Genomic DNA, 13,654 nt, shown 5'->3' with positions numbered 1-13,654 from the left:
TACAAATATGTGAGATAGGAGAATCAACGTAGGTGATGACATACAGGTTAAGAATGTGTTCATTGGAAAGTCCTGCACCGCACTAGAAAGAAATGGAATCATGAAAAATATGAGAGATTTCCCAGATGTCATCGCGTGGAGTTATGAAGATCTCAAGACTTATGACACTGCAATTATCACTCATACCATCCCCTTGAAGCCAGGAAGCAAACCATTTAGGCAGAGACAAAGGCCAGTTAATCCTTTATTGGAACCCCTGATATATCAAGAAGTTAAGAAGCTGCTCTCAGCCAAGATCATCTTCCCGGTAAGACATTCCACGTGGGTCGCCAACCTGGTTCCTGTCAGAAAGAAGAGTGGAGAGATCAGATTATGTGTTGATTTCAGAAATCTCAACCGAGCTTCGGAAAAGGACAATTATCCGCTACCATCGCTCGATGAAGTATTGCAGATTGTCAATGGGTCGCAGATGATGTCTTTTCTAGATGGATATTCAGGATATAATCAAGTTTTGGTCGAGCCTGAAGATCGACTAAAGACTGCTTTTACTACCAAGTGGGGAACATTTGCATACAAAAGAATGCCCTTTGGACTTATCAATGTCGGGGCCACATTCCAAAGAGCCATGGATATCGCCTTTAGAGATTTAATTGGAAAGTGCATTATTATATATATGGATGACATCACAGTTTTCTCCAGAAAAAGAGAAGATCATGTGGATGACCTGAGAAGAGTCTTCCAAAGGTGCAGAAGATATGGTGTATCTCTCAACCCGAAGAAATGCATATTTGGGGTAACAGAAGGAAAAATTTTAGGACATGTCATTTCAGAAAGAGGAATTTCCATCGATCCTGAAAGAGTAAAGGCTATATCCACTATCAATTTGCCAGCTAGCAAGAAGGAACTCAAATCATTCTTCGGCAAGATCAACTTTGTTAGAAAGTTTATCACCGGATTTGCTAAGATAGTCAGACCTTTGAACGAGATGCTGAAGAAAGATGCAAAGATCGAATGGTCGCCACAAGCCAAGAGGGCATTCGAGGAGATAAAGACGGCAATTGCAGAAGCGCCAGTTTTGATCAGTCCTGATTACCTCAAACCCTTCTACCTGTATTCCTTCGCTTCTGACTACACTTGTGCCGCTATTCTCACCCAAAGAAGTGAAGAAAGAGACGAGAATCCAGTTGCATTCATGAGCACCCCACTGAAAGACGCAGAACTCAGATATCCCAACATTGAAAAACAAGCATACACACTGGTCAAGGCCGTTAAAAAATTCAGACATTACCTCTTAAGGGCCAAAATTTATGCAATAGTGCCAGATGCAGCAGTCAAGACCCTTCTCATGCAGAATGAACTAGGAGAAAGAAGGGGCAAGTGGGTCGCCATTATCCAAGAGTTCGATACCGAAATCCAACCTATGAAACTTGTTCGAGGACAAGCTTTGGCACAGACATTGGCAATTGATGGACCCGGATTAATCCAGCAAGTTTATGAATTAGAGGATGTCACCCCTGATGAATGGTACAAAGAAATTGTGACATACCTGCTTAACAACAAGTGTCCTGCCCGCATGACACCTACACAGAAAAGAGCACTAAGAATAAAGTGTCAACACTATATGCTTCAAGGATCCGTTCTCTACCGCAGGAATCACGAGGGGATATATCTGAGATGTGTTGGCAAAGAGGAGGCCAAACAAATAATTGAACATTTTCACTCCAAGTTTGGGACCGGACATGGGGCCAACCTCGCTACAGCTTACCAGATCCTGAGAGCAGGATATTACTAGCCTACGCTTTTCAAAGACACATTTAATCATATCAAGACTTGCCACACTTGCCAAGTCACGGCTTTCAGAGAAAGAAACCCTGCCATGCCATTGAACCCAGTGATTGAAGCAAGACCATTTGCCAAATGGGGAATGGATTTTATTGGTGTCATCAACCCCGCATCCTCGGCACAACACAGATATATCATCACTGCCACTGATTATTGTACCAGATGGTCAGAGGCACAAGCACTCAAAGTATGCACTACCGAAGCCGTAATTAAATTTCTCGAGGAGAACATTATCACGAGGTTTGGATGTCCTTATGCGTTGGTGTGCGACAATGGCTCTGCCTTCACATCATTGAGATTTTCAAATTGGGCTTTTGAGTATGGAATAACCCTCAAATTTGCATCAAATTATTATCCTCAGGGTAATGGGTTAGCTGAGTCAACTAATAAAAACCTACTCAGTGTTATCAAAAAGCTGTTAGAAAGAAGTCCAAGAGAATGGCATACCCAATTGAGATTTGCCCTCAGGGCAGACAGAATAAGGACCAAGAACGCACTAGGGATTTCACCTTACTTTCTGGTTTATGGCCAGGACCCAGTTTTCCCCATGCAACTCAAGATCTCGACCTTGAGATTTATTCAGGAGTACATGGAAGACACTGATGCTGTTCAAGCCCGATTAACACAGTTAATGAATCTTGAAGAAAAGAGAGATCAAGCATTGGAAAATTTTGCAAAACACCAAGGAGTGGTGAAAAGATGGTTCGATCGGCAAGCTAAAGTCAAGGCATTCAGGATCTCGGATCTTGTCTTATATTGGGATAAAGCACACGAGAAAAGGGGAGAGCATGACAAATTTGATAAACTTTGGAAAGGCCCTTATCAAATTTCAGAGATTTTGGGAGAAAATGCATTCAGATTGAAGACTCTAACCGGAGAAGATGTCCCATTGCCTGTCAATGGGAGGTATCTCAAACATTATTTCCAGTCCTAGGATGCAAAGGCCTTCCCTTGTACATAGCTAGTTTAGTTTGCTTTCGTTTTTCATTTGTCTGTTTTGGTTTTTGTTTGCTTTTCGCTTTGCTTTTTGGTCTTAGTTTAGGTGTCTTGTTTTAGGTTAGTTGTTTGTCCCGAGGGATATCCATTTGAAATTGGGCGATTTTGTCATGAAGCACTCTGACTTCTCGCTAGGTTGTTGGTTGCATTTGGGCAATTATGAGGTCTTTTGGAAATACAAAGGGGTTTCTTTTGATAAAACTTTGAGTCAGGCCGTATTTGCAATGAAGCAAGATTAGCTTATTGAACTTAGCTATTTTGTCCTCCAGTTATTATATCTTTTTACACTTATAATCTCCGAGTCGTTGTGGTTTCCAGGCAAAGCTGTGATCGGTGAAAAATCTAAAATCTGACTTCAGCGCCATCGCAATCCTCAAACCCTAGTGAGCTTCACTGCTCACGAGCCAAAAGAATTGACGGACTGAAAAGGCAATATCAAAGAGAAAAAATGAGAAAGTGTGAATAAAAAAAAAAAAAAAAAAGGGTCAAAAGAAAAGAAAATGAGCTGAAAAGAAAATATCAAATTGGCTAAAGGGAATATACGAGTAACTCCATCGGGGCTATAGACGCCTGGCTGGCAATGGAGCAATGTTCGTGAGCTTGCAGCGATAACCTCGTCGGGACTATGGACGTCTGACTGGCAGCGAGGCTCTATCCAGGATGCTTTTGGGGTCCAGATAAACTACGTAGCTTATCACAGGGGAGCGTGGAGGATCATGATTGTCTTGTTGAGGGGAATTAACTCATTTGCACACACATGGGTAACTGTGGACTTGATACTTTGTCTCAATATGAAGATCTCTTCTTGTAAGTGTTGTTTAACTCCTTGTTTTATTGAGGGAGGTTCTCTGAGTTTTCTTCAAGAAAGATTGATTCCCAAATGTTTACCAACATTTCTCAGTGGTGTCGCCAGATGTTGTGACCATTTCACACATCGCCCCATTAAAATGGGGACCCCCTCTTTTTGCTTTTGTTTTGCCTGCTCTTCTCTCTGCTCTTAGGGTTTTGATTAAGTGAGTGAGTTGTCTAGACTAGGGTTAAGCCTTAGGGGTTTCTATTGGATATTTTCAGGCCGAGTCTAGTCAAGTTTTTGAAGGTTATTGAGCATCCTCCCAAGGGTTGCAAATTTTGAAATAGGATGAGCCTGACAGGAAGGTCAGGTATGTCTCAGGATAGGTCCAGTCAGAGATTTTGAGGGCAAATTCAAGTTAGGTCTAAGTGTTAGCATTTTAATGATGGAATTGTGCATTTTTTTGTCTGGGTAATTTTTGACCAAATTTTTGATGGCTTGATAACCGATTCCTGGCCTTGGAAATGACCTAATTATGCCTTGTGAAGTGACTGAAGACCTAAATTTTGGATATTTTGGCTTATAGAGGTAAAATCGCTCCTGTCTCTCTCCCAGGGACAAAGGCGAAATTGATATTTTGTGCATCTTGGTTATTGACTTGTTTTAATTGTTTTGTGCAGGGTCGCCAGGGGATATGATCGGACGTGAATTGAAGATTTTGAAGATTTTGAAGACTCAAAAATGACAAGTTTTTAAGATTTAAGGTGAATTCGCTCCTGTCCTTCACTGAAGGACCAAGGCGAAATGGCTTGTTTTGATCATTTTTTGGTCTTGGTTGATCGAACTGGAGCATCAAGGACGCACTGAAGGATGAAACGAGCATAATGGAGTATCCAGACTTAGTTGTTAGCAATGAAAGGTTGAACTTTTGGCCTAGAAAGATAAAGGCGCTCCTGTCCCTCACCAAGGGACCAAAGCGATTTCCTTTGTATGCATCTTCTTGGACCCTTTTGGACTTAAGCTCTCGTTCATGGTTTGCAAAACGATGATATCCGCCCCCAACAAAGGAAATTTGAGATGAAAATTGTAAAGATTTAGCCTTGAGGACAAAAGGCGCTCCTGTCCCTCACTGAAGGACCGGAGCTTGAACTCCAAATTTGCATTATCCTCACAAGATTTAAGTGATTTCGCGATTTGAGGAGGACAAGGGAAGTATGTTTTGCTCGTTGAATATAACTTGAATGGGCCACAATGGAGAAAATTGACCCAAGTTGCAATAGGCGCTCCTGTCCCTCTCCAAGGGACCAGAGCGATTTTTCAAAGGAAGCTCCTGTCCCTCTCCAAGGGACTAGAGCGATTTTCTCACAAGGCAAGTTTTTGGCAAAGGAGAAGCAAGTTTTACGTTTGAGATGAAGGAAGGAAGGCGTAGTCAATCCGTTGAAGATAATTTTGAAAGATTGCAAGACATAAGTGAACTCATAATGGCCAAGGCGCTCCTGTCCCTCACCCAGGGACCAGGGCGAAAAACACATTATCATGTCTTCCCCTCTAAATTTAGACGAATCCAAGCCAAGGCACAAGATGGCGATGATATTTAAAAGTGCTTCAAGGAAGAACAAAGTTGCAAAGACCACAAAACTGGATGAAAAATGGCTAGGGCGCTCCTGTCCCTCACCAAGGGACCATAGCGAAATCTTCAAGTATGCCTAATTTTAGAATGCCACTTTCGTTTCAAAGACTCAAGATGGAAGGCGGAGTGATATTCTATGTTTAGAAAGTGATTTAAAGATGACACGATCAAGGGTTTGTACCAAGAACTAAAAGGCGCTCTTGTCCTTCACTCAAGGACCAAGGCGATTTTCATAAAAACAACCATTCCCTTCCAAAACCACGTCAGGGCAAGCATATGCAAAGTCAAAAATGTCTTTCGAAGGACGATGAACAAGGAATTGACTCCAAGAATCGACAATCTTGGGCTCAAATGTAAAAATCGCTCCTGTCCTTCACTGGAGGACCAGGGCGAAAATCTTAAGAGGAACTCATTTTGTCTTAAGAAAGCAAGATGAACATGCATAGAACGAACAAAGAAGATCATTGATTGCCCTGCAACATGAATTGGCGATTGGAAAAGACAAGGACCAAGGACAAAGGTAAGATCGCTCCTGTCCCTCACCAAGGGACTAGGGCGAAAATGTTTTAAGGTGCACTCCTTCCAAAGATGGAATAAATCAAACTCAAGATTCCAAACGAAAATGCCATTTTGGACGTCCAGGAAGAGACCTTGAACGTAAAAGGCAAGAAATACAAGGCCAAAATACTAAGGCGCTCCTGTCCCTCTCCTAGGGACCAGAGCGAGGTTCTTAACAAAGTGATATTCTTCCCATGCTTAGGCGCCAATATCCTTCAAATTGCATTAAAATGCCAAATTCGCTAAAAAACTTAAAATATTTTAATTAAGTTGGCATTTAATAAGAGCGCATGGGCATTTAATAATTAATTTAGGCCTTTAAAAAATCAAAATTTTAATTGTAAAGGCATTTAAAATTAATTATTATTAAATTAAATTCAAAAATGGAGCGCTTGGGGATATTATTTTAATATTTTTTTTGCAAAGTCGGCCTCTTCTCTTATTTAATTTTTATTTATTTTGGCCTATTTTCCAAGTCGGCCTATGGGCAATTGCAATAGTGAGCGCCTATATAAGAGAGGTATTTTGAAGCATTTTAATCCATCATTCAATCATTTATTCAAATGCGATTTGGAGAAGCAATAGAGGTGCGAAATCTGGTCCAAGGAAGAGTGCGAAATCTGGTCTAAGAAGGAGTGCGAACTTTGTTGGAGGTTAGAGGTGGAGCGAGTTTTCCTCAAGGCGTTGAAAACCAAAAGGTGGTGAAGTTGATGAAGGAGGCGCATTTGCTAGAGGACTTCGATCTTCATTTTGCCTAGCGAATTTCTTAATTTTGCATCATTTTTTAGAGTTAGTTCTCAAGAAGAGGTATGGCAAGATCTCCATTGTTCAAATTTTGAAATTTTGAATTTCCAATTGCATAGTTATATTTAGGAAATGATAATTCAAAGATTTATCATGAAGTTTCCTAAATTTAAAACTTAAGTCCAGTCTATATTTCTACGTTGCAAAGTATATTGCTCATTATGAAATGTTGTGTAGGTATCAAGATGGCGACCCCGAAGACAGGATCATCCACTAGTCGTCCAGCTCTCATGAAGGAAGATCAAAGGAATGAAGAATTGGAGACCAAGATCGTGTCAAAATGGAGCAACATTGGAGATACCAACTTGGGAAACTTCAGTGTGAAGAAGTTTCGAGAGGTCCCTTACATTGGAAAGCCATCACCTGTCGCAAGGAGAGTAATTGAAAGTGGCATTATCAAGGCGGTCGGCTTCCCTCCAGCAGTCCAGTGTCCTGAGCTGATGATCGAGTGTGCCCGCCATTATGACCCGCAATCAAGATCAATCGTGTCCAAGGAAGGAAACACTTTGGCTTACCTTTCAGAGGAGGCTATCAGTGAAGCTCTCCATCTGCCAGAACATAAAGATATGATTTACAAAAGCTTGGAAGGAGCTAGATCCATGTACGAAGATGATCCAGACACCTGCTTAAGCATCATCAATAAGAATTGGTTACTCAAAAGTCGTCCTCGCCTGAGCAAGATTCCAAACACACCACATAGGATCGACTTCCAGGAAGAATACAGAGATTTGATAACCTTACTCAATCAAGTTACAGGGGCTCCTCAAGCCTTCTATTTTGAGAAGTGGATGTTCTACTTTATCCAAGTGATAGTTCAAGGAAAAGGAACAATTCATTGGGCTAGAATTATTAGCCATTGCTTGGACGTGCAGTTGAGAAGACTGAAGGCTACCAAGTCCCTCCACATGAGTTCATACATCATATATGCCTTGATCAGGAGTTTTGAATATGCAGGACTACCCCACAGAGGAGTGATCGAAAGAGGACCGGGGGAAGTCAGAGTTTGTGAATCTTATGTTCATTTGCATCATCCACCTAGAAGTAACTACAAGTTAGTTAATGATACCTTCACGATGAACATCACCAGGACATTGCAAGGTGGGATTCACAATCGGATATCTCAAGATGCACAGGAGCTTGTAAAGAGGTATGGTGCTTGGTTTATCCAATTCCAAAAGTTTACATATATTAGAGTTCATGGGTGTCCTTCACCTCCATATATGTTGCCAAGGTATCCGACAGACAGAATAGTGTTACTGGAGGTGACTAGGCAGTTGGCGGCTTATGCAAAGGCATTCAGACACAGGCATGGAAATGGAATTCCTGTGCCTATCATACTAGGGAATTCAGTTGAGGTATGTCCTAATGCTCTAGCCATGGATGATGCAGAGAGGGAATTGGCCTTATATTCATTTTCATTCTTTGCCTTGAGAGAGAATTTTGATCCTTATGGATATGTAGAAGAAGCAGTTGGTAGAAAGTACAAGCACGAATTTCAGATAGAGGACTTTTTGATGAATCTCTCAAGTGATTTAGAGGTGAAAAGAAAGATACATTCCAGATTACCTTTAGATCTCATCAGGAAATGCAAAATTTACAGAGTGGCTGATCAAGCCCAGGACAGTGGCAGACATCTCCAATCATCTTATGACCAAGAGGACAAAACAGTGAAGATAGATTGGAATGAACCTGAGATTACAGACTTGAGAACTTTGATGGCTCCGATTTTGTCTTGTACTCACAGATGGGTGGATATACAACATCAAAAGTTGAGAGAACAGAACACATCGATGACTTTTACTTTGGAGGAAAGGCCAGGGGAAGGAGGAGCAAGCACAAGCGAAGGCAATCCTCATCCTAGGAGCACAAATGAAGACAATCCTCACCCTAGATGCGTAAGTGAAGGCAATCCTCATCCTAGAAGCGCGAAGAGGAAAGAAAGACCTGAGAAAAGGGAACCCTCCAAGACGAAGCAAGAGGCCCATCGAGGTCACTCATCTAGCACATCTTCCCAACATGAAAAAAGGACAAGTCAAGGACAAGAGAAGAGGGTACTTGAAGTTGAGGAATCTATGGAATCAATGGTTCAGAATGATAAGCATGAAGAAAGGCAAGCACCTCAACGTTCATCAAGTCAATCTCCGCAAGTCAATGAACTACATGAAGACAAGAATGATGATGAAGTGACATCTCCTCTCCGAGAAGAGGGATCCGTGCCTAAAGAAATACAAGTTAGAGAGACAAGGTCCGCCATTCCAGACTGGTTAAAGGAGAGGCTAACGAAGGTGATTGTGATCGAAGATGAAGATAATGTAATTGATTTAGAAAGCCTTGTTGGAAATTCTCAGGAAGTGACAGAGAGAAGGAAGGCTACCAAGATGTCCAAGATGATCAGAGATGAGACAGGGTCCAGGAAGTTGCAGATAGCTACACCAGCAGTGGACAAATATGAAGGTGAAATCCTTGCAGAAGAGTATGATGGAGAAACATTTGAGCTTGGTCCACTCACAGCCGAGCAGACACTAGATGAGGCCACTGATTCATTTGAGGCACTTAAAGACAAGCTTAGAGAAGAAATGGAAAAGAATAGAAAGCTTGAGCGAGAGGTCGGTGCTTGGAGAGGCTACTTTAGCCATCTCAATCAGCCTTTGGGACGTCAGGATCCAACAGTATCTCCTGTGCAAGCACTTCCCCTTGAATCAGTTGGTGAGGCAGAAAGAGTTAAGAGCTTGGTTCAGCTTATGAGCTCTTGGATTGACAAATCCCATACCGTTGCCATTGAGTTCGCAACAAGAATGATGCAAACCACCCATCGAGCTATCCAAGTCCTTGAGATCATTCACAACCTAATGATAACAGTAGCCGCCTTTGCCCACACTAGAGATGTTATCATTCCTGTTCTGCAAGTAATCAGGCAAACACCAAGGAAGATCCTAGCACAAGAAAAGATAATGGATGGAGGAGCTCATAATTTACTTCAGTGGTCAACTCTACTCCAGATGAAGGAAGTTCTTTTCGAAGACATTCGTACCAAATGCAATCAAGTTGAGGAGGTCATCCATCCAATTCAGGACAAGGTGTTTGAGGTGTTGTGTTCTATTCTTGGCAGGAGGATTGAAGATGAGACAGATGTGAATCTTCAAGAGTTGGAGGAGAAGGTCAAGGTCATCTTTTGCAAAGATGAGAATGTTATCACAGATGAGCAAAGAGATCAAATGTTCGCCACTATGCTCCTGATTGAGAAAATCAAAGAGCTCGAGCCTGGATGGGATGTGGCTCTTCTCAAGGCTTTCGATCAGGTCATCCACTTGGAGGAACGAATGAGGAATCTTCCAGAGATTCCTATTGCTGAGATTGAAGGAATTGTGTCCAGATTCACTGCATATGCTACGAAGGAGCATTGGAAAGGGAACAAGGTTCTAGAAGAGAGGTTGTTATAGATGATGTGGCACCTTAATTATCATTGGTCTATGTTTCCTAGATTTTTGTGCCAATTAAATATTTGGCTATGCATTTAATATTGTTCAATAAAAGGGGAACTTTTTGTAATAAACCCTAATTAGGGTTTAGGTGTCAAAATCTCAGCCGTTGATCTTCTTTTGATCTGGGCCGTTCATTGTAATTGAGGATGCTATATATACCCTCATTCATTTTCATTTTGTAATAAGAAATAAGAGAGAGATAGAGAATAGTAGTTAGAGGATTAGAGCTTTTGAGAAGAAAGTTATTTTGTAGCAAGATTGAGCATTGAAGAAAGAATTTCAAGCAATTGTTGTCTATGTTGACTTTGAGATCAATAAAATATTTAAGTTATGGTGTTTTATTGCAATTCTTGTGGTTATCTTCATGGTTGTTTACTTTCTTGAATCATTCTCAGTCGAAGTAGTGTTTAAATTTGAAGGACTAAGTGTTGAGCTTGATCTTTGGTGAGATTCATATTCCAAACCACTAGCTTCTTACTGATTGTAATGACGCCTTGTGTGGTCAACTGGAGATATTTGGATTGCTTAAACCTTCAATCATCATTGAACTATTGATATGTACCTTCATGGTAGTGTCTATGATTCTTGATGATTTGAAAATCAATAATTACCTTAGAAGATCGCATCAATCTCAGTAGAGTTGTAATTCCTTGGCAATACTGAAATTGGTCGGATCTTACCAAGTCTAGCCTACATCGAGTCATTCTTAGGATTAGATTAGGATTCATCTCTTGCAAACCCTACCTTTTGATCTTTTTGAGAACTTGTTAGTTTTAGGAAACTCTTTTCCTGAACGGAAACGTAAGGCCCCTTGATGAAACAGCATTCACAACGACCACTGGTGCTTATCCACATGTAGAGACCCTACATTACAGAACCTTGGAGTCACCCTGATTGATCCTTCTTCGTGACATCTTCAGCAATCAGAGGCTTTATTCAAGAGAGGATAAGGTACCTTTAGGTATTTTATTCTGTGTTAGGCAGTGTACAAAATACACGTCAACAGACACCCATCTGAAGGCTTTGGGAGAATGTATGGAAAGATGTCGGAAGACTAGGTTAGCCCCGAATCCAAAGAAGTGCAAGTTTATGGTACCACAAGGGAAACTCCTAGGCCACATCGTCTGTAAAGAAGGATTGAAGACAGACCCAGACAAGATAGGGGTAATCATCAACATGGAAAGCCTAACGAACGTAACAGGGGTGAAATCATTCGTCGGCCATGTCGGCTACTACCGGAGATTCATCAAAGGCTTTGCGCAGGTGTCTTGGCCATTAGATAAGTTGACAAGGAAGGGAGAGTCGTTTGTGTGGGGTACGGAGCAAGAAGAAGCCTTCAAGGAATTGAATGACTGGCTGGTGAGTGCACCAATATTAGTATACCCAGACTGGAACAAGGAATTTCACGTACACATCGACGCCTCCAACTTTGCAATTGGTGCTACTCTCACCCAGGTAGGGGCGCAAGGACTAGACCATTCCGTCTTCTTTGCAAGCCAACTTCTATCAAAGGCCGAACGAAACTATAGCACAACCGAGCGAGAAGCACTAGGGATGGTGTACGCAATACAGAAGTTCCGGCACTACTTGTTGGCTACGTCGTTCACATTTTATGTGGACCATCAGGCACTAATGTACCTAGTGAATAAACCAATCACTCAAGGGAGGGTAAGCCGGTGGCTATTGCTCTTACAGGAATTCACCTTCACCATTGTCGTACGTCCAGGGAAGTCCCATGTAATAGTCGACCAACTATCAAGGATCAGATTAGGGGAACCGGCTGAGGGAGTAAACGAAGACTTCATAGACGCACACTTGTTTCAAATTGCAATACTACCAACCTGGTATGAAAAGATAGGCCAGTACCTATCTACCTCCACATTTCCAAGCGAGATGCCTTCAAAAGAACGAAGAAAGTTGGCACTAAAGAGAAAAACCTTCCAACTAATCAATGGGCTTTTATATAAGATGGGTCCTGACCAAATCTTGAGGAGGTGTCATGGAGGAGGAAATTCGCGGAGTACTAAAAGAGGCACACGATAGATTGGCAGGCGGACATATGGGACCAGATGCAACCGCCAGGAAAGTGCTTCTAGCAGGTCTATAGTGGCCAACCCTACACACCGACGCCCGACAATGGGTAATCGGATGCGACACTTGCCAACGAGCGGGAAAACCTCTCAAAAGGGACTTCATGCCTCTCTTCCCCTCACAGCCACAGGAACTATTCGAACGATGGGGTTTGGACTTTGTGGGACCTCTCAAGCCAAGTAACCTACACCGGTGCAGATATATTGTAGTTGCCACAAAATATCTCACCAAGTGGGGACAAGCTAGGGCCCTATCGGATAACACGACTCTGAGTACGGCACAGTTCCTGTACGAACAGATTGTCACCAGGTACGGGATACCACTCCAAATAACCAGTGACAGAGGAGTGCACTTTGTCAATCAAGTAATCCGTACCATGACCGTGGAATTTAAAATATTCCATAACCTATCCATCCCGTACTATCCCCGCGCTAATGGTCAGGCAAAAGCAACCAACAAGGTGTTGGTATCAATAATCTATAAATCGTGTGGGGTGGAACACGAAGACTGGGAGGAAAGACTACCAGTCGTGCTATGGGCCTACCGAACAACGTACAAAGTCACTACCGGGCATACACCGTTTCAGCTCATGTATGGACAGGAGGCAGTGGTACCAGCAGAGTACACCGTGCCGAGTCTTCGAGTGGCGGTGGAAAATCGACTGGGGGACATAGAAAGCATCAATGCAAGGCTTGATGGTTTGATAAAGTTGGATGAACGAAGGTTGATGGCACAATGGGCAACGGAGGTGGCTCAACATCGGCGGAAGCATTGGCACGACCAGCATTTGCAAAAGGCCAACTTCCGACCGGGACAGTTAGTTTTGAAGTATAACGGTCGGAACGAACTTCGACCGGGGAAGTTCAAGGTCCGTTGGCTTGGACCCTATAGAATCAGAGAGGTCAGTAGGAACGGAGCAATAAAACTCGCGACTCTGGATAACAATCTGATCAGGGACCCCGTGAACGGTTCCAAGCTAAAAATCTACAGGGCACGAAATAAACCTGTGATTGGGATCAACATGCTAGGATACGCCACAAAAGGGCATTGGACCATTGGTCAAAGCAAGGAGGTTGAAGAAGACCCGGTGGTAAAAGGAGAACCCTATCGAAGGGATGATGACTGGGCGAAGCCCTTGGCGGCCATGGAAGAACAACTTGTGCCAAAAAGGGTGGAAGGTGTGGCGGTTCCGAGGATTCACAAACATCTTAGGAATGCGTACTTCGGGGAACCAGCTGTGTGGGTGCGAATTTCCGGATATTGGAAAAACAGGCCCCATATGAAGGAGCTTGGGAGGGATACGTAGCATATGACATTGATGAAGAAGCAGAAGCCAAGAGGAGAGCTGAGAACATAATTAAAGAGGAGGAACCGATGGACCTGGAGGAAGAGCTCAACCTGGAAGAATATGGGGCAACCCTAGGCCCATGTTTAAAAATGGTACTGAAGACAGAGGACCTA

This window comes from Cryptomeria japonica, chromosome 10, assembly GCF_030272615.1.
Source record: "Cryptomeria japonica chromosome 10, Sugi_1.0, whole genome shotgun sequence".
NCBI lineage: Eukaryota > Viridiplantae > Streptophyta > Pinopsida > Cupressales > Cupressaceae > Cryptomeria > Cryptomeria japonica.
The sequence above is the reverse complement of the archived record's forward strand: the minus strand, read 5'-3'. Positions refer to the sequence as shown.